Genomic DNA, 25,347 nt, shown 5'->3' with positions numbered 1-25,347 from the left:
AGCACACCGTGCACTTCAGCAAATAAATAGTTTACCGAGATAACTATTGCTTACCAAGACAGCAGTGTCATTTAAGGAGAAATAGTACAAACTAATGTCACCAAAAGTCTAAATTCATTCTTTATTTTATTTTTTTAAGAGAGGGAAAATAGACAACAAAGCTTTAAATAACCGGTATTATCAATTTGTATTTATCTCTCAATTGAATAAATGTAACGGTAGTTACCTCACCACTGTTCACAATATTTGATCCTCCTATTACATAAATATGTTAGTTAATTTAATATTCAAACTCGTGTACATGTTGCTCGAATTCGAGCAATTTCAAAGTATTACAGAATTTATTTCAAAACGAAAAAAAAGTGATATTCAATGAGTTAAAGAGTCAACTCAAAGATCACCAGTGTGTAACTGCTGGAGATACTCAAGATGTATATACAGTAATTAACATTTCCTGTAAATATTTTATCATATTTCATAAGTTGGTATTGCTTTTTAATGTTTCTACAAATGTTTCCTGACTTATAGCTGCATAAGGTAGTCCATGTTTATCTTATTTATTGATAAACCTTTGCATGGCACCACCCTTGTCGCCAGCAGTAAGTTTACAAATTTCAGTAATTTTTTAATAAAGATAAACTTTTTTTGATCATATTAAGGACTTCCTGTTGTCTGTAACAATTTTATTTGTTCAATCGGCGTATTTTTATTTATTTAGCTAAATAAAACATTTTTTCATTGAAGTAAACTAATATAGGCCTATTTATATTCACTGTACTGTGTATAATAAAATATCGATTGGGAAACAAACAATTACACGTAATAAAAACCTCGCTAGTCCGCTGCATTGTGATAGCTGAAAATCGTCGGAATGAAAACCGCCGCTACAAGATACAGAAGTTGGTACGCCTGCAGTGCCCTCCACAGCTGCGCGCGCCGCTGGCACTGCCGCTCAACACATCCCCACCTAAAAGACGAGCAAGTGGTAAGTCGGTCGGGAGGATTGACGACAAGTTGGAATCTCGTATATAATAATTTAGATTTACAGGCCGGTCAACTGGACTGACGATGAAATAACTTGTCGACGTACTGGTTTTCAGTATTTATCTATTTAATTAAAAAAGACGGTCTAGTGGCAAGACGACCAAGTATCTTGTCGGTCAACTGGTGGCCCCCCAACCAAACTTGCTGTACCATTAAAAAACTCCGTTTGATAACAAAAAAGGCAAGTTAAACACGGAATTTTTAAATGTTACAGCAAGTTTGGTTAGTTATGTTAGGTTATTTTTTAGAACAGTTTCATTTTATTATTACCTGATTCCTACCTCCTATTATTACCTTCCTACCTCATTATTTACACGCCAGAGTGTGTTTTGGAAAATATATTGATTTAATGTACGATAATACGCTAGTTATTAGTGTATTGTTCCTGATACTGAACAATATTTATCGTAGTTGTCAGCTGATATGTTTCAATTTGTTAATATCGATATATCGAGAAAAAAACCATCGATAATAATGAATGTTCCCTGTAACAGGAAAGTACCAAATGTTCTAACATAGCGACAGTTTTTTTGTTTACCTATACAGTTTTTTAGTTATTTATGTTTAAAGATTTCACCTTGCCGCCATTTTAAAAGCAAAAGTTTAGAAATTTGTTTTTCGAAATTAGGTCTTTGAGTTCTGTATATATTCACTAAATTTAAATACACTACTAACACTACTCGTACGTTATAAAATACAAATATAAAAAAAGGCGGCTGCGTTAGTAGCTTTCGAGTTTTGAAAGTTGTCTACGCAATATTTAGTTTATATTTGGCCCAGGAATGATAACTTATAAGTTCGGTAGAGATTTCCGTGACGCTTTGTAGCCACATTGATGGATAGACCGTTAACATAGATATCCGAAAGATTTATTATTTAAATTTTCAAATAAATCCAAAGTAAAGCAAAAGCTAAAGTAGTGATGATAAAAATTTATAGTTTTTTTTAACAAACCAAAATTATTACGCCCCCGGGTGGGCTCGAACCACCAACCTTTCGGTTAACAGCCGAACGCGCTAGCCATTGCGCCACGGAGGCTCCTGGAAGTGGGTAAATAATATTTTAAGGTATGCTGATTCGGTTAATCAAATATTCACATACGCGATGCGATGTACATGTTAAGAAAACGGCACTTCTTCGCTAAGTCAACCGTTTCTTCGTGCTTTTCACCCCAAAGTGATGTAATTGTTCAACATACTTAAACATACCTAATGCAAAAGAGAGAGTAGAATTTATCGTTGGTTCAATAAATCTCCAGTTAGTTCAAATCAACGCAAGAAACTTGTATCAATGCCGGCTTTCTTATTTGTTTTACAAGGTTAGAACATGTGATGGTTTTTACTTATTCATATTTTGAGCCACGTATTAATTGGTTTCAATGGAAATTTGACTACCTAATATGTCAGTTTATCTAATAGGAAAATTATTTTTTCAATGTTACGATTCATCCACATACTCGTAGTTTACAGTTTTAGAAATAATCCTTAGTCTTGTAAATTACTACCTGACTTTCTGATTTAATACGCATGGTGTTCCTCGCTTCTCAAATCCGACTTAAGATTGTTCAATCGTGCGCGAAGTTGGAACCTTAATACTTCCTACCTCATTATTTACACGCCAGAGTGCGTTTTGGAAAATTATTGATTTAATGTATGATAGTCCGCTAGTTATTACCAAATTCTTGGTGCTGTAATAATATTATAATGGCTTGGTACTTAATTTATATGAACAACAAATTCAATCAGATTTACAGTAAACCTGTAGACTAAAAGTTTTATTCATGTTCCTTCCGTTTAATTTATATTGTTTATATTATAAAATCATTTTTTTAAATCACAATTTTTTTGCTGCTATCGATGCACGTCAAGAACTGTGGTTTCATAGCGTACAATGAAATGACGACATGATTTCTATTGATACATTCTCCAAATATACCCATTAAAGCATATACAGGGCGAGTCTTCTAAGCTGTCCTAAACAGATTACAGACGAACGGCTTGACATACAGAGATGAAACTAAACTTTTCCCCACTAATTCATACCCAAGGAACAACGTAAAAATGTGTTTACCATTTAAAATACAGGGTGTTCAAGAAACTGGGGGTCATGGGTTCGAATCTCAGAGTTTTCAAATGTAAACATATGTTTGAGTTAAGCCTCCGAATCACTGATCAATACGTGTACTGGTGAAATTACCTGCTGTCAAGTGATCCTTTTGACCTTGAAAGGCGACCGGTTTCGACCCTCACGGGGTCATCTTCAGGCGGACGTCGTCATCGTCTTTTCGTTCTTGCGAACACGTCGTTTTTAAAAAACATTGAGGTTTACCGTTTTTAACATTTAAAACACTTAACACAAAACACGAAAAATGGCCAATAACTATTATGGTACCGATCGGTGGAGCGGCGGGCGACACGGAAGTTGAGTCTAGACTCATTTGGTATGAGTTTGGTATGGTACGCCCGCCGCTCCACCGATCGGTACTATAATAGTTATTGGCCATTTTTCGTGTTTTGTGTTAAGTGTTTTAAATGTTAAAAACTGTAAACCTCAATGTTTTTTAAAAAACGACGTGTTCGCAAGAACGAAAAGACGATGACGACGTCCGCCTGAAGATGACCCCGTGAGGGTCGAAACCGGTCGCCTTTCAAGGTCAAAAGGATCACTTGACAGCAGGTAATTTCACCAGTACACGTGTAAACATATGTCATGTTATGCATCATTGTAAAGCTCTAGACTAGACAAACAATTTAGTGAAAACAGAACTCATTTATCTTTGTCCGTTTCAAAATGGCGGCCATTTTTATATAAAATATTGATATTTACAGAATGCCCTGTATCTTGAAAACCACTAAACTTATTTTCGTTCTGTTTGAAAATTCTTAATCCTCGTAGGTTCAGCTTTAATTTGATATACAACAAGTCAACATTTTAAAAACTAAATATTTTTTCTATGATTTTAATTTGTTTTTAAGTTGGTAGCCTTGTAAATGAAAATTTTTAAATGGCAACATATGTAAAAGTGTGTATAATTTTAAAGGTCTTGTAAAAACAAACAACTTTTAAATTTAAACCTACCGTCTATCTTTGGTCGTTTTCTAGTAATTAACCAAAAACTCCAATTGCCCATATAAAACTCATGTTAAACGAGCAGTACCATAATTTAAAAATTTTCATTTACAAGGCTACCAACTTAAAAAAAATTAAATCATACAAAAAATATTTAGTTTTTTAAATGTTGACTTGTCGTATATCAAATTAAAGCTGAACCTACGAGGATTAAGAATCTTCAAACAGAACGAAAATAAGTTTAGTGGTTTTCAAGATACAGGGCATTCTGTAAATATCAATATTTTATATAAAAATGGCCGCCATTTTGAAACGGACAAAGATAAATGAGTTCTGTTTTCACTAAATTGTTTGTCTAGTCTAGAGCTTTGCAATGATGCATAACATGACATATGTTTACATTTGAAAACTCTGAGATTCGAACCCATGACCCCCAGTTTCTTGAACACCCTGTATTTAAAAATGGTAAAAACATTTTTACGTTGTTCCTTGGGTATGAGTTAGTGGGGAAAAGTTTTGTTTCATCTCTGTATGTCAAGCTGTTCGTCTGTAATCTGTTTGGGACAGCTTAAAAGATTCACCCTGTATGCATCAATGACTTAATCTTCAATGTACGAAGAAACAAATAAAAATATAAGCTTCCACTCTAAAAATAAATAGTTTGCTAATTTTAATGAAAACAGAAACGTTTTACGGGGGTTTTTATTTGTTAAAAGAAGTAAATTTGTTTTGGGAAGATTTTTTTCCTCTAAAACATTTTACTAGGGTCGGGTAGGTCTGATGAATCCCCTTATGGGCGAAGAGTGTTGTTGCAAGGGTCTTTCTACCTATAGACCAAATTATTTCAATAAATTCACACAGACACGCACAAATGTGTATAAAAATTCAAACATAAAGCGTGAGGCCCGAACGTTTTATGGTCCTGGCCCTAGTAATATTTCCATAAAGAATAGTCCTTACAACGAATTTATCTACCAACACACAAGTGGTACTGTAACATTCTGTACATTTGCATTATACATTGAGACAAATACATATGGTATTGTTACAACTGTAATGTCTATTTTGCATAATATCTTACTCATTTGTCTTGTAATACAACTGTTGTTGTAACTCACTTATTTGTGATAAAGTTTGGATTAAATTGGGAAAGTCTATTTATTTTATACTAAGCTACAGTGTAAAAATACACTGTAACAGCAAACCTAAGTACTCAGTAAACCTATTAAAAGGTACCGTGTTATTTCAATTCTGTACATATCTTATATTAGAAATAGAATATTTCAATATGTTTACCAAATATTGTCTTAAAAACATTTTATATTCATGACTTGTACATCAGGATCTCAAAACCATTATCTGCCATTAGAGCAGCAAAAAAAGTTGTTTGCATTTTTGAGGAGTCAAAAATAAAGTATTAACCAAATGATACTGTTATAACATTGATTTAAATACTTTTCCTCTTTTTTTATGATTTAACAATTACCTCTTAATTTAGGTAGTGTTTGGACACAATTAGTGTAAAATTTAAAGTCAAAAAAACTAGTTTAGCGTTTCCCATAACTTCTACGCAGAAATAGTACTAATTAGCCTTTACTGCTGTTTGGTAAAAACAAAACAACTTTTAAACAGTTATAACATTTTTAACAGTCTTTAACAAACTAACATTTTACCGCAAATTCAATATAATGAGTTCTAGTTAGTTTATATATGTTAAATGACGTGGCAGGATGTATGAAGACATTGGGTTTATTTACACATATTATTTACGCATGTATTATACTGTAATATATTATTTTTATGTATATTTTATTATTTACAAATGTGTTTTAACAGTTAGCATAATTATTTATGTTTTTTCTAAATAAAAGCGCTGCAATATATTTTAATTGACTAGTATATTCACGTTAAACAACGTAGCTCGCTTGAATTTTAAGGCAGTAGGACAAACAACATTTCATATTTTTGTAAGGGGTTCTTTCGATATGCCCCTGAATTTAAATTTTACTACAAACAACGATTACCGAAATATTGTTCTGAAACCATATTTCCCAATGAAGTAAATAATCAAATGTAATGAGTCGATAATATAGTAATTAAAGTCCAGTAGGTCAGGATTAGTTATTATCCCGAACAGCGATGTTTAATTAGCAAGTAATTAAATTTACCGTTTAACCATTATATTCATTCATAATAATAAATAAAAATGAGATTATAATTTTTTTTTATTGCAAGTAAGTTAACGATGTGATTTATTTACAACCGTTTCAATAATCTAACGGTTCCATGGTGTAACGGTTAGCACTCTGGACTCTGAATCCAGCGATCCGAGTTCAAATCTCGGTGGAACCTGATACATTTTTATTGTTTCTTAGCACATGGGTCTAAAATTTCATTTGGACTACTTAATTTGTATTCCTAAAGGTTAGTATTTCAAAAAGGTGTCCAGGAAAACCCCTCCCATACCACCACTATTCTAATCTTGCTGGTTCACAAACTTGTTTGTGTAAATTGTAAATTTAGCCATTTTTATCAAATTTAATAATAGTATGATAATATATACAAGGTAAAATATTGTAAACCTTGTATACTGTACAGGGTAAAATTTGAAAAAGTAACATTAAAGGGGAAGTAACATTGCATCAATGTTTATGTAGGTCGGTTCTTGGGGTCTTAATGAGTGAGGGATGTTCTCATTACAACCCCCTTGACAGGAGTTTGGCGAAACAGAGCTCATGGTTACTGTCACAATCACTGACTTGGGAGTAGGCTACAAACAAATACAATACACTTGGCGTTTTAACAATCATCTTTCCTGATTACTACTTATCTTAAACATACATGTAAAACCAGTGCCTGTCTTCAGAACAACAGATACGACGAAAACTCCTCTCTTGATATGAACGTTAAGTTTTGTAAAAAAGGTGAGAGTGTGCAATAACAGGTCATGCCTAAAACCACAATCACGCAAATCCGCAGTTACATTTTAAGCCTAAATTGTCATTTTTAGAGTAAAATATAGGATTTTGTTTTAGGATCATGGAATGTCTCCTTTAGGTAGTAAAATTAAATTATAATATTCGATCTAAATTGCCATAAGCAAGTTCATCAAATACAAAAAAAATTAAATTGTTGAAGGGCACCTGCCTCCGTGGCGCAATGGCTAGCGCGTTCGGCTGTTAACCGAAAGGTTGGTGGTTCGAGCCCACCCGGGGGCGAAAAGTTTTAGATTTGCATATACGTTACTATTTCCAATGTGCCAGAGATTTTACCGCATCATCGATTCATTTTTTGCCTAAACAAGATCCAATAAAGAGTGAATTCTTGAAACAAATAGTCCTATGTCGAATAACAATCCATCTAGATTAATTATTCTTTCAAAAACGTTTGGCTAACCGAGCATACAATCTTAAGTAATGTTCAGGGTTTTGAACAATCTAGAAAATATAGCTTGTTGCTGTGCTAAGATCTACTTGGATGTGTGTGTGTGAAAATAGACTTAGGTTCAGTTGTAATTAGTAATTTAGTTAGATGTATGAGTTAAGAATATTAAGTAGACTGGGTTTGCTAAGTTTTAGTTTTCGCTAGGAAATCTACAATAATTAATTGTAATAACACTTTTAGTTATTCAAATTTTACGGTTTTGAACTTTAAACAATTAAAAAAGTATAATATCAAAGTATTGGTAATAATCGTTGAATTATGGAATAATTTCAAATAACATTAGCCGATGTTACTCTAAACTGAAAAGCTCGAAATTAGGAATCAGCTGTGAACGAAGAATCGACAAAAGATTACATTTTCATTTTCAAACTTGCCACAGTTATAATTCCAATGCCTAGAGGATTTTGTACACCTACTGTAAAGACTATAATAACAATTAAGCTGAACAGTTTGTGTAGTCGTTTAAGGTTGTCAATGGAGTGAACACTGAATGTTCTCATAACAGTTAGTGTGCCAGTGCCGTCATAATGACAGCCATAGGTAACGTCTTTGGTCAGTTGTTTGGTATTTGCTGACTATAAACACCTTTTAATGACAATTCAACTGATTGGGGTGTTAATAGCGAGTGTTCGTTGTATGTAAGGTAGCTGATTAATGAGAATAAACTGGATGAGACTTAAGGCCTATAAATGGAATTTGTTTTTAATAATTGTAATGTATTAATTCATGAAACTGACACTGTTGCTGCTTACAAAATGTTGAAACATGACCATATCGATTGCCATCCAGTAGCCTATAACCCAATAAGGGAATGTCTCTTGTGTATAGGGAGTCACCTAACCGCGAGATCTGCCCCGATTTCCCTCTTCCACAAGACGTGTTTCCAGCAATAATTTAACATATCACGTTCATTAAGTTAGGTCAAATGACGATTAGTGTAATTTAACGGTGACCAGATATAACGTGACCAGATATTCCTAGGTTAAAATGCATATATAAAATGGGTTTATAAAAGCTGTGGTGGTATTATGTTGAGGAATTTCAAACACATTTTTACCACAATCAAATTGTTGCGCGTAATTGTTGTACGACTTATTTGACTTTTATCGGTTCCGTGGTGTAACAGCACTCTGGACTCTGAATCCAGCGATCCGAGTTCAAATCTCGGTGGAAATTGAATATTTTGTTGATAAACGAACAAATCAAATTCCTTTTTATTCCATCCAATCATAAATAAAGTTATCCTGCGTACTTTTTACTAGTTTTATTCAAGAAAACAAAGAGATACAGTTTAGCAAGTTTTAGCTTATTTCTTTCAGTACAATCTGATATTTTATAATCTCAATATGCAAATAACACGAGCTTTCTGCTATGTTCATTAAAATATAACTAGAGGTAGCCTCTAGATCGAAAGGTCAACTAAAAATGCATTTATTGTGCACACTTATATTTTCACCCCAGGCTGTAAATAGAACAGGAATTTCTTGCATTTCTTTGATTTTCTGAATATATTTCGTTGTTAATTCGTCACCAGCATGGCAACCTATAAGACCCATGTATTTTTTTATTATTTTAAATTCATTTTTGTGCTTTTTTGAGGCTATTTTAATTTATAAATGGATTCTGCACATCTACTGTATAATATCTTTCTAACAGTATGCGTTTTAAAGATACATGATTGCCCATTTACAGTATAGTACATAGATTCTATAAACTGTTCATAAATAGTATCTATTTTTTTCAAATCATGATTTGTTTTTAATTCTGTAATTTGAGTTCAAAGTCAAACATTAACAATGTGAAGTTACTAATCGCGGTTATTTAAATGGTTGCGACATTGTTGAAGCAGTTGTAACTACCCTATATGCAGTATCAGTAGAGAATAAAACACGAGATGTAGAATTAAATGATTTGCCGATAATCGGTGTTCCTGTATTGTTATTGACGCTAGGCCAGGGCTGAAATGGTAGTCTAATTGTCATATGTTACAACCTTACTGGAACACTATTAACGTTTTATTTGTAACATAAAAGTAACTCTGTCATTAAATTACTGTGCTTGATACCTTATATTGCCTACCTTTCCATTAACTTCCCTTGCGTAATACTGTATATTGCTAACTATACTTTTATGATTGTTGTAACTTTTTTTGTAATTCGTTACAGTAGCAGAACGATATGGCTTGGGCTACCAAACAATAGCCTAATTATTATATGTTATTACTTTACTGGAACACTTTTCACGTGATATTTTAGTCAGAGAGCGACAGTAGATTCTTCACACACATAATGTATATATCAGGTCCTCTTTTGATACATCTATGGTTTTACACGGTGGATTTATGTAACAATTTAATCAGTAAACAAAAATTGGCATTTATTTTGAACCAAAGTAAAAAGGTGTATATGACCTTAAACGATTTGAAACCAAGAATTCTCCCAATTAGGACCAATATATTAAAACATTTCATTATGTGTTTTAAACTGCTATTAATCGTTCATTTTTGACATATTACAAACTAAAATAACTATCCTTGTATTCCGACTGACTTTTAATTGTTTTTCATTGCATACTCAAATGTTAATTAGCTTTTTATCAAACGACGGTATTTGCGCAACGAACCTAGTAATTAACCCGGTGTCAAGCACCACTCTTCGGTAACTGTGGATAATTATCCATAGATCAATAGTTAGTTAATCCACTAATGATTACATTGTTTGGTGGTTGCTGTTATATATGAATACCGTTATATTGAACTTAGTCGGTTATATATCTATGCCAATTGAATATCTGTGCTAGGTAAAAGATTGTATTATCGATTTTTTTCATCTTAGGGAAAACATTACTACACTTAAGAATGTTTTGAATTTTTACTGCATGATATTATTTTATAAACTAATTGTTATGCTAGATACTAATCAAATTATATATTTTCACTGACTTAAATATTTTCCAACTGGTATATTTTTAACATAACACTTCCTCGTATTCAATCGAAAGAAGTTAGTGTTGTAGAAGTTGTTTAACTTCTATAACATTTCAATTTAATTTGCATTAATAAATACACCATTACGTCTTTATTGCAGTTCATTTCATTGTAATATATGATAAAAAGTTTTGTAATGTACTGAAATTTCATGTTTGTTAGCAATTTATTTATCTTAAAATGTAAACTAACGTATTAAAAGCCCACATGTAAGATGTTAACACTAACGAGTTGCTCTGTCCATGCTTCGCTACGGAATGAGAATGCGGAACGGAATAATGTGATTTTAAAATTTACTGTTACAACACACCTACCATTGATTGGAGGGACCCAATTCAATAGCACTGAGTACAGCACTTTACAGATTTAGGCATAATGACTGTTTACAGTTTATATGTTTTTCACACAGCACTTCATGCTAAAAAACTAAGTATAAACAATCTGGTTCCCAGGTTAGGTGACAGCCATTCCTATTTTACAAGAAATAGAAATCAAATTGCCATTGATTTCCACAGGCTAGAGTTTTATAATAAAAAAACATTAAATGCGATGCTAAGTTTTTACTACGGCTAACTGTGGAATTGAGAAACGTTGATGATGTAAATTTGTTTTAGAAAAAATTAAAACTGCATTTGACAAATAAACCATTATATAACCTTGATGAACTCTGACAACCATACTTTTTGTTTTGTTATCAACTTTTGGTTTAAATAGGTACCTTATGGCTTATTGAGGAATTGTAAATGAAATAAAGTTGTTAGCTGTAATTTAGCACAATGACGCCATTCATTGTATACCACTGTATATTATATGAATAAAGACATTTTCAATTCGATTCAATACTTTAATTAAGATATATTTTGTTTGGGTATTTGCAATCAGCTATGTGGCAGAATGCAGAATCAAAACTAAGGACTTTACTGTAATAAATAAAACTAAATAAAAACCTAAACAAACAATTTTGGATTCATAAAAGTTTTTAGAAAAACCAATATGGTGGGTGACTTTAAAACAAGTTACAGCTTTTCTGTAAAGTTACATTCAAAAGAGGTTGACATCAATATTTATGTAGGTCGAGTTAAGGGTGTTAATGAGAGTGTCGGTCTCATTACAACCCCCTTGACTGGAGCTCGGTGAAATACACCCCAAGGTTACTGTCGCTGCCACCACTGTAAGAGTAATCAAATACTAAAAAATAATCAGTTTGAAATACATTTAAATGTCTAAAATTCGTAATTTTAACACTTCTATTAAAACAGTTGACTAAGTGTCATATTACACCGAAAAATTACTTTCATAAAGTCTATATTTAAGGATATTTATTTCACTAAAAGAAACTTAAAATTGTCAACACGCTTGCGATAATTAGCCTTGTGGCAAATCTTACAGAAAGTTTGTTACTTTCACATCTGCGTAATAGTTCATTACGCTACAAGGCCGCGAAGTAGATGTTTTCGGTACGCAAGTCCATACGAGCACTGTAAACATAATCCCCGGTGAGCTAAGTGGCGTAAGACCTGCTTTTTAAACTTTTTATGTTTTTAAACTAGGTCTTTTCAATTTAAACTCTCATAATCTTACTAATATTTCAATCATCCCACCACTTTATGAACATAAAATACTCTAACCCTAGCGTGAACAAACTCTAACGTTTGACTGTTTTTATCAGGTTCAACTTAATTATATATTTCATGTGGAATTTACCGTACCGTTTACCGTATCCCAGCTGACTTTATCGGTCCCTTTCTGTAAGCAACGATTTTCTGGTCTAAACAGTACGATTGAGTTCTCTCTATAATCAATGGTAGGTGTGTAACTGTATTTACAGTAGATTGAAAGAATCACATCATTCTATGTGAGAACTTAAAATAGGCCTTTCCTTCGTCAATCCAGCTCAAATGGTGCAACTACGTTGGTTACGGCCGTTTCGGCATTACAATGCCTTCTTCAGACAACAAAATCTCGGCCGAAGTAGTACTCGCTGAAACACGAACAATACCGACTGCACATGTCGGTGTCTTGCTCGGACGGGAACAATGTCAACTAGCACACTTTTTACGACAGACCTGATCGTTTTTGTAAATTTTGTAAATTTTATTTGTATTGTTCGTGTATGTTATGTGTTTTAACTTCAACGACGTTACTTCAGCCGAGATTTCGATTCCATGTTATTGCCGAAACGGCCGTAACCAACGTAGTTACATCATTTGAGCTGGATTGACGAAGGTAAAGCCTTTTTTACTTCTTATTAGAATTATTTGATTCTTTAAATCTACTGCATATACAGTTAAACACCTACCATTGATTATAGAGAGAACTTAATCGTACTGTTTAGACCAGAAAATATTTGTTAAATTACAGCTCAGGGGCTAAAATATGGGTTTTAACTAAATAAGAAATTCCAGAAGAAGCTGCTTACCGTGTTGTGTGTCAAAAAAAAGATATGCATGATTGTTACTAAACAATAACTGAGTAATAGCCTAAATATTACCACGGAATATTAGGTACATAATATTAAGGCCCGTCGCTATGTCATCAAACATTTTTACAATGTGTCAACAACACTTAAGTTTCTCAATATATACTATAGCATTACATTTCGTTCACTCAACACAACGGAGAGCTATATAAAGTTCGATGTTATCACTAAATTTTCTATTTAAATTCCAAATAGCTTTTAGACTAATTTGGCTTTTAAGATTTTATATTGGATTTCAGATTTTATTTAAAAAAAGAACTTAACTGAAAGCAAGTATAAAACTATTAACATTCAAATAAATATATACAACTTAATAAATCGAATTACAGTCTATGAACAGTAATACAGTAGATATATCATTAATCATCTGCCTCCGTGGCGCAATGGCTAGCGCGTTCGGCTGTTAACCGAAAGGTTGGTGGTTCGAGCCCACCCGGGGGCGAAAAGTTTTGACGTTTTTTTTCATCTGTGTAGGTCTTGATAACATACTGCACTTGTCATGGACATCGGGTTAGATTTACTTTTAAAAGGATGCAAATTTTTCTTTTTGTATTTTTGTTAAATTCATGAAATACACACGGGAAGTTAATGATGGAAAAGGTTGGTAATTTGAGGTATCAAGAACGGTAAGGTAATAAAAGAGAGTTGCTTCATTGTTACCAATAACACGTGAATGGTGTTCCAGTTAGGTCATAACAGATAACAATTAGACTACCATTTCAGCCCTGACCTTCTCTTTACAATAACAATACAGGAACACCAATAATCGGCAAATTATTCAACTCTACATATCGTGTGTTTTATCTTTTAATTAAAAGCTTAGTGCGTGTTTACATAATTATTTATATTGTTTAACGATCTTAAAATAGCAATTAATTGAATAGAAATATAATAGTCAATACTTTTCTACTTTAACTGCAGGTAAATAAAATAAAATAAATTATTATACCAAATGGATATTTTACCTATGATGAAACAAACAACAATTTTTTTTTATCATAATTCAGCTTAATGAAAAGCAAAATTACGTGATTTATCATTGTAAAAATGATGCGTTTTTTGATTACTTAAATGCGTCTTTAGAGATTAAAAATTTTTAGGTTCCACCGAGATTTGAACTCGGATCGCTGGATTCAGAGTCCAGAGTGCTAACCGTTACACCATGGAACCCACACAAAGTTTTATATTAAAACTGTTAAAATTAAATGCCAAATATTGCCCTGGCAAATCATATACGGTGTAGAAAAACTGTAATTGTCCATACAGTATGTTTATTTATAACTTAACTGGCTGTTTGACAGTTTTATATACATTGTTATTCCTTGACTTAATGGTTTATTATTGTAATGCCTATATGTCTTTCCATTATTGATGTATAATAAACTAACTCTTCGTTACAATACTATAGACCTCAGTCAAATTATAACTATTTCATTAACGAACGGATAATGGTGCTTCAATGAAACAAATAATTATTGTTCTTATGTTAAAACAACGAATCGGCAGTTGTGATTAATTGCCAATAAATCAGTGCTCTGTTCATTGTCAAATAATGTTATTGTTTGGCTATTAAGTTTGCACACGTATGTACAGTATGCTTCACTGTCAAAATTAAGGTATGTCAAGTTGAGGGTGTAAATTAGAGAGTCCGACTCATACAACTCCCATGATAAAAGCTCGGCTCTACGGAGCGATACGGCCGCTGTCAGTGCCCTGAGGATAATCATGTATTTAGTAATACGCAGATCAGTTATACAAATATATGTTAAATAGTATTATTTAGTTTAGCAAGTGAGTGTATACACCATTGACACTTTTTTGACCATAGGCACAAGAATCTTTTACACAATTATTACGATAGGACGTGAATATCGACGCAATTGATCTAAACGGCGGATAGTGTTATGGCGGAAAAGACAATGTAGGGTTTCAATGTGACACTGTCCATTAAGACAATTAGATTGAACAGTACTGTAGGCGTGTCAGGTCGTCAAATTGAGCGCACACTGAATGTTTCCATAACAGTTATGTCGCCAGTGACGCCACTAATGTCGGTCATTCGTTATGTCCTTGGTCAATGGTTAGTGTTTGCTGACTATAAACACCTTCCATTGTACACCCAGCTGATTGGGCATTCCACTTTTATGTTTGCATTTCAATACCGTTTTTATTTTCAAATAAAGAAATTGAAGGAAAATTATAAATTGAAAAGTTTTGTTATTACAACATCGGATAATCACTTTATTCTACGTTTGTGCATTATGTTGTCAGTTGTTGATAATGTAACTGCATAATGTTTCGTGATAAAGTTTTCCGAAATACCACGAAGTATTTCTAATAATTATCATAGCAACGTGTTATATTCGGAAAACTATCACGAGTACAATGGAAAAAGAAACTTTATATTGAGATTCTGCCTAATTTTGAACTCAGTTTGCTGGATGGCCTCACCATTTAACCGGGAAAATGCTTATCAAGGAAATAGTAATCAATCAGCAATACGTTGTCAGTAATATACAAGAAATTAAAATATTTTTACTGATCTATGTATTTAAAAATGAATTCACCTTTTATAAACCGAATCACCGTGAAATGTTAATTACCTCTTGTACAAACAACGATCTTTGTACAATGAAACGATTAATCAACCCTGTGTCAAGCGCCACTCGACCTTAATTGGAGATAATTATCACCAAATCAATAGTTTGTTATTTGTTTTGCTAGAACACAGTTAAAAATTGTTAATAAACATTCGGTTCTATAATGACGCAATAATTTTTTAATTTATATTTACACGTTAATTAAACGACAACCGCAATAACCTTGTAGAAAAACAAGCGTTTGGAAAACTATTTGACTACTGTCCTCTTCCCTAATTGTGAGACTTTTTTATAAATTGGTTAAGGCCTCTTATCACTAAATTGGCAATAAGTCTTCCTGTAAAATTGTTTTTAATCACACATTGAAATTAGTGGTATTTCAAAACTAATTTCAAACTAATTTATTAAGGGTCTTCAGATTTATAACTCACATGTTATGTGATTTTATCATGATATGTTATGGAGCCACCTAGATATCTGTCTACAAAATGTATGTAGAAAATGACGATACAGTTTAGCAGACGAATGCATTTATATTAAAATGAGAACATTATGGCCGATTTTGAAACGTAGCCTAATAACATTAAAAGAAAGTTTGAAAGTAACTTTGGTATAATATTAAGTAACATTAACATTATTCGTTAAGAATTATTGTAGGGAGAGGTAGGCAGAGTAATGGCGTCTAGACGAGTAAGTGTTGGTCTAGTCAAACCATTCCCTTGTATATTTTGTTGTTAGTTTACTTTGGTTTACTTTAGTTAGTTATACATGTTGGTTTTAAAAATTACTCAACTAGAGAAATTCCCCCACTACTATGACATCTTAACAAACAAACACTTATCATTCTCATCAAAAGTCTCACAGGTTAACATTTTAAAAGTATTTAAATGTCTAGGTTCATTTAGCCAAAATATAAAATATATTAGGTTCCACCGAGATTTGAACTCGGATCGCTGGATTCAGAGTCCAGAGTGCTAACCGTTACACCATGGAACCTCGATATTAGTAAGAGAATCTGCAAATATGCTAATTGAATAATGATAACTAAACAGATCGTTTTAATGCGATTTCTTGATTGAAAGTACTGTAATTCCAATTACTGTTGGACATTTGAACGGCCCAAATATGGATTGGAGAACACGTTTTGAGTGTTTTGTAAATGTGTTACGCCTATGTTTGTACGTTTGGTTGGCAAAGTGACCCCAGTATACAAAACAAAGACTATCAAGAAAATACGATCGTTGGATAAATATCAAACTAAAATGCTCAGTGTGAATGACCGGGTCAACAAATAAAGGTAAGGGTTGGACTGGGATTCTTATAAGACCGTAATAAATAAGTCGATTGCATTGGTTAGATAGGATAAGAACGGCTTTACGTATAATCTAGTGTATTCTAAAACATCTGCACGATATTAGGTAAATATATATTCAAACATTTTAAACTTGTATAAAATAACAAAATAGTTTTCCATATGTACAAACACCTAGTACTGTTAGAACTGCGTAAATTATCCGGAAATGCAGTGTTTAAGTTTATATTTAGTAGCAGTATTTTTTGTAAGAAAGTTTATTGAGTAAATACGTTACAAATGTAAAAACATGATTAATCATCAGCCTCCGTGGCGCAATGGCTAGCGCGTTCGGCTGTTAACCGAAAGGTTGGTGGTTCGAGCCCACCCGGGGGCGAAATATTTTGGAGAATCCCATTAGCAAACGTCTTTGTATAAACAATTGTCAATACTTAATGCATGCACTAGGGTCAACATTTTAAAGTATGAGTAACTTATTTAAAAGTACTTATTTTTATATTATGCCTTATATACATGTTTATGATAAATATTCCATTAACAATTGCCAAACGTTTATCTATTGATTTTAATTTGAGTTACTTTTTCCCAACAATTAAAAAATTACAATATAAGATCATACGGAGATAATATTTTTTCATACATTTTTGTTGTAATCAAATTTCAAGTTGTTTTAATTATTTTTATCGTTTAATCTGCAGTCTAAAAACTAAGATGATGCTTTGAATCGTGCTAAATTAAATAACACGATCATCTGGTTACGGTTATTGAACTTTTTAAAATATTTCTCCAAGACAAGTAAACATGAATACAACATTTTACAGATTGAACAACTTAACTGTGCCAACATTAGTATTTCTGAATTAGATATACATACAACTTTAAATCGGGGACTTCACTTTACTTAGTTTTCGTCCTAATAAAAAACAAATATGTAGACGTTCTTAGACATGGCCGCAATTCTGTAAAATAGTGGCTAACTTGAACATTTCTTCCTATGAACACCTTACTTAATTTTCATCCTCGATTTAAAAGGTAGAAAGTTTGGAAGAACCACATCATTATATAGTAAAACATTACAATTTGTAAAAATCATTAATAATTTTCTTTACATAGTTAATGCATTGAACCATTCAGTATTTATTACTACCTATGTCGCAGTCAATTTGCAAACTAAATTTATTTTATTTATCTGAATTTACAAAAAAGGTTCGTTAACCATTTAATATCCATTCCTTATTATTGAGTACGTATGTATGCATATAAGGAAAGGTTTACTTGAATTTGTAAATTGAATTGAAAAATTATTAAAATATTTATATGGTATTACTATAAAATATGTATTTTATCAAACGTCATTCCCAAATAACCAAACAAGCAAAAAACAGCCATATAGCAATACAGTAGTTTGTATTTAAAACAGTCCCTTCAATGGACAAATGTAGGGTTTTGAATCATAAGCCATTGCCACCTTAACGTAATAACTTTTACATACATTTTTCCTATTAATGCTTTTAATTTGTTATATAATTCTAATAATGCATTCACTTCCTTACATAATACCGTATTACTCAGAATGAATCATATCCATGATAGTATATTCCCCCAAAAATATAATTATTTCGCAAGTCCAACACCAGTCACGTGTAACATTTGTTTTTCTGTGCATGGCACTAACCACGCTTCGTAAGCAACAGTTAACCCAAATTATTCGTTAAAGTATTGTTTTCCAATCTTTATGAATATCTGCGTTTTATTGTGGCTTAACATAATCAATTAAAATTTGGGTGAACTTTTATTGATTGCCTTTCAACATCGGCCTCCGTGGCGCAATGGCTAGCGCGTTCGGCTGTTAACCGAAAGGTTGGTGGTTCGAGCCCACCCGGGGGCGAAATATTTTATATTAATTTTTAATTTCAACTTGTTCAAGACCATAGTTTGTGGTCAACGCCCTTATCTACGAATAATTCAATAATGATATTTTTATAAGGTATTTGTTGTCAGTAAATAACAATAATTCGTACAAGTTATATTGTTATTATATCATTGCGAGTTTCCTTTAATATGAGGACTTTCCTTCAAAAGTGTAAACACCTATAAGCGACACAGCTATCAGCATCATGTCAACATTATGATTATGACTAATGTAGCCTAGATATTATGCAGAGCCTTAAAAAAATACAACGGGCAATCTTTAGTTAGGCCTATTTCAGTATTTTAAAAGTATAAGAAAGTCTAAGGTCGTTTTGTAAAATATGCTACGACTGTAGCTTATTTTTCCATCTACAAGTACAAACCTGAAATTGTCTTAATACTTTTGTAAACATTATGATATTTTTTATAATGCTAATATAAACTTTAAAATGTATTATCGACAGCTGGATAACATGTATTCAATAGCCTGGGTTTTAGCGAATCATTAATTTCCCCCTGATACTTATATTTTATTCAATTGATAATTTAGTCAATTTAAAATTATGTTTTTCAAAAAAGTTATTTCGAGTAAACTCAAAGGAATATATATTTAAACACATGCGTAATTTATCGAAACATCTAACTTAGGTATGCATTTCTATTCCTGCCTACTTTCATTTAAACAATTAATTCCTATACAAATTAATTTGAATTCTCACTATAGAATTCAGTGGTCATACTAATTACCAAAGAATTAAGTTTGTTAATTTATTTAAGTGTAGTTTAAATTTCTCCACCTAAACAAGGATTGCAATAAGCTTCCTGGCATTATAGGAACCATCAGTAAAGACCTCTCCTGGGTGTGAAAGTCTTTTGGTCAAAGTTATCAATCACTCCAGACTCTCAATCCGGGCAATCAGTAAAGTTTTCTCGCTTCTTTGAACTCGTTTTACCCCAATTAAAAGGTTCACTGGGCGAGAATATTGCGCCCTTTGTAATCGCTAAAAGATATATTTTTACTCTTTTAAATTGTGTCATCCTTGAAAGCATTGCTTTTTGAACTTCACCAGACTAAAACGATTCTCATAAATTATTTTGGCCTCGAAACATCTGCTTTATAATTATTCCGTGCGTTCTCAATATAAAAAAAGTTAACAGAATTATGGAATTAACCTGAATGCCTTAATTTGGTAATTTCTAGAACCGTATTTAATAGTGTGTCTCTCAAATTACTTATATATTTAGACTCTGTATAGGACTAAGTCTATTGCAGCCTTCTGTTGCAGACCTGTCACTTTTGAAAATCAAAAGCACATCGTTGTCCAGACACACAAAACGTCATACAAACACTTTTAAAAACCTCTCAATTGTTTTGACGTAATCCCGACCGAACTTGAGTCCTGACTACATGTTTATTTTGTTAGAGAAATTAACAAAAGATTTCTCCCTTTAAATAAATATTTTATTGTGATTGTGCAGAATAATTTAGTTTTTCCCAATAAAACACGTTATAAGTATATCACTTTAAATATTTCAAACTAATATATTTCATCACGGATTTTCTAAAAGTTCTCATTTTAACACCTAGTCTCATTCTTTCTTTAAACTATGTATTATTGGTTGCTGTAAAATGTGTTTTAGATTGTATTTTATACTCTAGGAAGTATCAAATAAGAGTAAACGCACAAAACCTCTACAATATTCTTTTCGAGAATGATATCTGCTACCATAGGTGTATTGTTTGTGATTTTAAGCTGTTTACTAGTGCGTCCTCGAAATAAATAGTATTGGCAATATTGACCACACAAGTTAACTCAGTACCTTTATGTTTGATATTGCTGAACTGTAAGAGGATTAGATGACATTTGATTGAAATTGATTTTTAATTGTACAAGAAACATGCAATATGTTGCTAGCATGTTGTAATCTGCTGTCAATAAATGTTGCGTTAAATCATTTCTTCGACGCAGGAAGAATTTGGCTATAACGTAGCTAGTTGACATGTGCTAAATGAATTACAAAATAAAAGTTGTTTATTCTGAAATTCCACTAAAATTACCTAATAACAGAAATAGCAATAGGAATGTAGCGATAACGTTATACTTTATTTTATAAGCGTAAAAAGAGAAGTTATTAGAAGGAGCAGCAGGTGCCCCCTTATGACAAGAATGTCAAAGTCCATTAACCTCTTTGTTCCACCGAAATTATTGCGCTTCTTTAACTCCAATTAAGAAGGTCGCCGAAGCGTTTTATGAGAAATATTGTTCCCTTTATGTTTGTTTTTAAAGATTTCATCTCGAGAAAGACGCATTTATGTTTTTTAAGCTATCTCAAAGTTTCAGTAAAGTTCCTTTGATATGAAGATCATTATTTATTCCCCCTTTGGTGGTTTGCGTACTATTATTATATATTTATTTCTACATTTAATGTTTAGGATATAAAATGATTGTACATAATGATAACATTTATAATACATCGTATATAATTAGTTTGTTCTGATACATAATTTTAATAACATGATAAGTTTATAATGACAATACATCACAATTTTATGTTGCATCTTTTCAATAATGCAAAAAACACCATAAATGATTTATGAGGTATGAATTATAAACTATATTATAATAATACTATATTATAATACTATATTATAATAACTAAATATCAAAATTGTTCGTATTATTGTTATTTAGCAGCAATTGCAAATATGAAACCGGTTATGCTTTTGATTAATTCAACTGTAAAAATAGCTACTATTGTTGGTATTATGTTCGAGAGTCCGTAACAATTGTTTTATCATGTAATGAGTTTCGAAATCTAAATTGTTTATATGCATTATAAAAATACTACATAGAGTGCTATATTAAAAACTTATAGCCACTCGCATCATGTGATATATGTAATATTTATTTATGTAATGCAATTATTAAAACATTGTTTTCTTATTTCAGGTAAGAAGATTCCCCTTTTCAAATCTGTGGTTTTGTGTAAGTAAAAACAGATGTACTGTATATCTCTCTGTATCTCGACGAATAATATAAACGATTAGTTAACTGCCTTTCTTTGTTTTTTTAATATTACAAATTCACATACTTTAACTTAATCTGTATATTTATCTATAGACTAGGCCCGCTGAAGCAACGATTTTTATGTACATTTTCTTTGATATTACTTATGATATTCCGTTTTTTTCTGCAGCTTAATTGATTATACCACTTTAGTTACCGCTTGGATTTTGTAAAAAATATTTAAGGATTTAGACGTTGGATTATTCTGATAACGTGTCAATACGAAAAATCTATTAAAGTACCGGTACTTCGCAATAATTTTCAAAAACTCAAAAACTATCTTGTATATTATAATATTCTGGTATTCGGTTTGGGAGGGCCGAGTTCGATTACCCGGTTTATTCACAATACATTTGATGAGTTTGAACCGCTTTACTTTGTTAGTATTACCTTTAAAATTAAATCAGCGTGGACATAAAAAAAATGATCCATTCAAGAAACTTACATCTTTTAGAAGTGAGTATTCACACTATTTTGTTACAATTCAACCTGGTATATTTTAGAACCCTAGTAATTAGGTCATGGCCTTATGCTTCAATAAATAATCAATCTATAATTAATCAATCATGATGGTGGATGAATTAAGTTTCGAAGTCAACAGTAAACAATTTCTTGTTAAAATATTCCTCTTGTATGTTAGATCACAATTCTTGTTGCCCTTAGTGTATTATTGTGATTTAACGTCATCAATTCAAATTTGGATCAATTTTTTAAAATGGTTTTTTATCCGGCACACAGGCGCGCTCGCAAATAATAAAATAACCAACCGAAAGGTTTGTGGTTCAAGCCTAGCCGATATGAAATTTTTAATATTATTTTTAAAGTTCAAAGTTCGTTATTAACAAACTACATAAAATCCTGGTCAATGTCTTAGATTCTAACTATGTGATGGCATTTAGAATGAATTGATTTAATTTTAATTAATGATTAATAAAGAGCAAATTTAGCTATTAATTATCTTGTTATATTGTCATTTTTATTTTTACGTTTTATAACTATATAACCTCAAAGAACACGTACGTCTCATATGTGAAACATAAAATCTTCTAATCTATATTTGTGTGTATACAATTTAAATAGAATCCTGTAAGAGATACAAAAATGTATTAATATATAAACAAATAATAATAATAATAACTTCATTATAGTCTGGTGAATGATGTATAATGGCTCTAGAAGTAAAGAATGAAAACCATACGTGTTTTAAACAGCGTGGAATCGACTTGCACACAATGTTGACACGGTCCGTCTGTTGAATCTCGCTCAGTAAATTTGATGTCGGTCTGTGTAGGGAATATTTTTAATTAAATGCTATACGGGACGTATTTAATATTTTCTTTTCATTTACAAGAGTATGTTTTATTTTTAGTTTTAGTTTTACATTAATCACTTACAATAATTCATATTTACTAGTACTACGCTTTTAAGATAAATTTAGTTTATCTCTTCTGACTTAATTTATTCACTTTAAATCGTGATATAATCCTTCAAAATGTCGATATAAAACACAACTATGCTTTTTATGAGTTAAGTAGAACATTTCGTGTTGCATATTGACTTGCATAACTACACAGCTTACTAATAGCTAACTAATAGATATTTAGTTATTCTGTTGGTCTATTTTGCTCTGGTTTTACTTTAACACTCTTTACTACATAACATATGGATCTAAATATAAGGAAAGAACTGTTGTTTGTCAAACTAACTTCTGAATTGTTGCTCAAACTATTTAACTCTCTACCGGCTGGTATATCATTTATGTTTATTTTAGACATGGTCACAAATTGATTTTTTTAACGCCACCACAGGTAAATATAATGAGAGATTTTGTAAAAGTAAACTCAAATCCAGATCTGGCAAAAGTTCTCAATTTTTCCCGTGTTCAATTTTGGGTTTTATGCTTAGATAACAAAACATGTTTAAGATAGTTTAACCACAACCACCCAAACGATCAAAGATAACTGACCCTTATTTATCTGCATGTGTTCTTAAAACTAAATTTCGCTTCACAACCTCCAAACTTGTATACACATTTACTTGGTGAGTGTTTGTATTGCACCAATTAATAATGCAAGTTACTGGTTACTGTATCATAAGTTCTGATGATTGAAGTGAATTTTAAAATTACAAACGCTTAGTAAGGGAACTCATAAAAACGAACACCCGAAACAAATAATCAAAGCAACATAAGTAAAGCGTTTTCCTAAAGTGTTCCAAGAATTTATGAAATATTTTATGTTTGCACAATTATACATACATCAGTTATCTTAAGTTAATAACAATATACATATTTCAATATGGGTTTCGGCAAGGGATTATTGCATTTTGGGACGTTTACTTACGTTAATAATCATGGTAATGTGAAAATCTTGTAATGTAACTTTCTCCGTAAGTTTCAGTGTTGTGTGTTAGAACAGAGTTACACGTGTTAGTTTGAATAATATGTTAACTTTGACCAAGTCGTGTACCTCACAACTTCATACCACTTTACTATTGCGAGTCATGGTTTTATATTCAATCTGTGGAACGTTACACTAAAACGAAACACATGTATTTGGCACATGTATTTCATTCGTTTTACTTGTAAATAGAATTATCATATTTTTCCTTATCTATCTATTGTATATTTATCTGCACCAAAACGAGTTTGTAAGAATTTGTATGATCCGTTGTATTACTAGTTAGTTATGGTTTATCAACGCCCAATATATTTTGGAAAGTGTAATGTAATCGTAAACGATTTTAGAAAGTAATCGATTTTAGTGGATAGAAAATTGTTAATAATGTATATCGTAATTAATTTTAATAATACTTTGGAGATAAAATATTAAAAATCGAATCTAAAACTAATGAGTAGTTATGAAAGCTATATGAAAAAGTCATTTTTAAAGGATATAACTACAAGAGTTTGACAATCTTTAGCCCGGTTTAACGGAAACGTGAGGCAGCCAAACGCTGAGAATTGGATTGACGTTTAGTAAATCCCAGATCTGGCTGTTTATTTACAGCCGTACATTATATTGCATCTCTCTAGACAATATATTTTCAAACCTCTAATTCAAGAACTAATACTACACAAGTTATAGTGTAAAGTATTTAAGCTACGAATTGATTCAAAATGTAATTATTTTGAAAACAAGTTTAATGTATAAGCTTGTGCTCTAGACTCTAAAAACAGAGTTATGGTTAATTTTTTTAATCAATAGTATTGTAGATAAAACACCTCCAACGAAAATTATATATGTAGGTCTTGTTACAAAAATTATACCTAGTATTCTAAATCTATTTACTCTAAAGTTTTTATGAAAAACGAATATTCAGGCTCAATCCAAGTTATGAGTTACAGTAAGTACTTGTCAGAAAATATATTTCATAATGGAAGATTGCTTAAGTTTTATTTTTAAAAATTTTACAGAATAATAATTGTAAAACAT

General features: G+C 31.6%; 1 protein-coding gene and 5 non-coding genes across 7 annotated transcripts in view; 5 read left to right on the top strand and 1 right to left on the bottom strand.

The window, feature by feature from the left end:
• Positions 1-25,347, top strand: part of LOC128990108 (uncharacterized) — a 402,010-nt gene that overhangs the window by 262,132 nt on the left and 114,531 nt on the right. The window lies entirely within an intron of this gene.
• Positions 6,394-6,465, top strand: Trnaq-cug (transfer RNA glutamine (anticodon CUG)). Its single transcript has one exon. It is a non-coding gene; the product is annotated as a tRNA-Gln (tRNA).
• Positions 13,392-13,464, top strand: Trnan-guu (transfer RNA asparagine (anticodon GUU)). Its single transcript has one exon. It is a non-coding gene; the product is annotated as a tRNA-Asn (tRNA).
• Trnaq-cug (transfer RNA glutamine (anticodon CUG)) lies at positions 14,121-14,192 on the bottom strand. The gene has a single exon. It is a non-coding gene; the product is annotated as a tRNA-Gln (tRNA).
• On the top strand, positions 17,238-17,310 carry Trnan-guu (transfer RNA asparagine (anticodon GUU)). The gene has a single exon. It is a non-coding gene; the product is annotated as a tRNA-Asn (tRNA).
• Trnan-guu (transfer RNA asparagine (anticodon GUU)) lies at positions 18,750-18,822 on the top strand. Its single transcript has one exon. It is a non-coding gene; the product is annotated as a tRNA-Asn (tRNA).

The sequence above is a fragment of the Macrosteles quadrilineatus genome, unplaced genomic scaffold, assembly GCF_028750875.1.
Source record: "Macrosteles quadrilineatus isolate MER2022 unplaced genomic scaffold, UCM_ALF_1.0 Scaffold_1__1_contigs__length_201487025, whole genome shotgun sequence".
Classification (NCBI taxonomy): Eukaryota; Metazoa; Arthropoda; class Insecta; order Hemiptera; family Cicadellidae; genus Macrosteles; species Macrosteles quadrilineatus.
The sequence above is the reverse complement of the archived record's forward strand: the minus strand, read 5'-3'. Positions and strand labels throughout refer to the sequence as shown.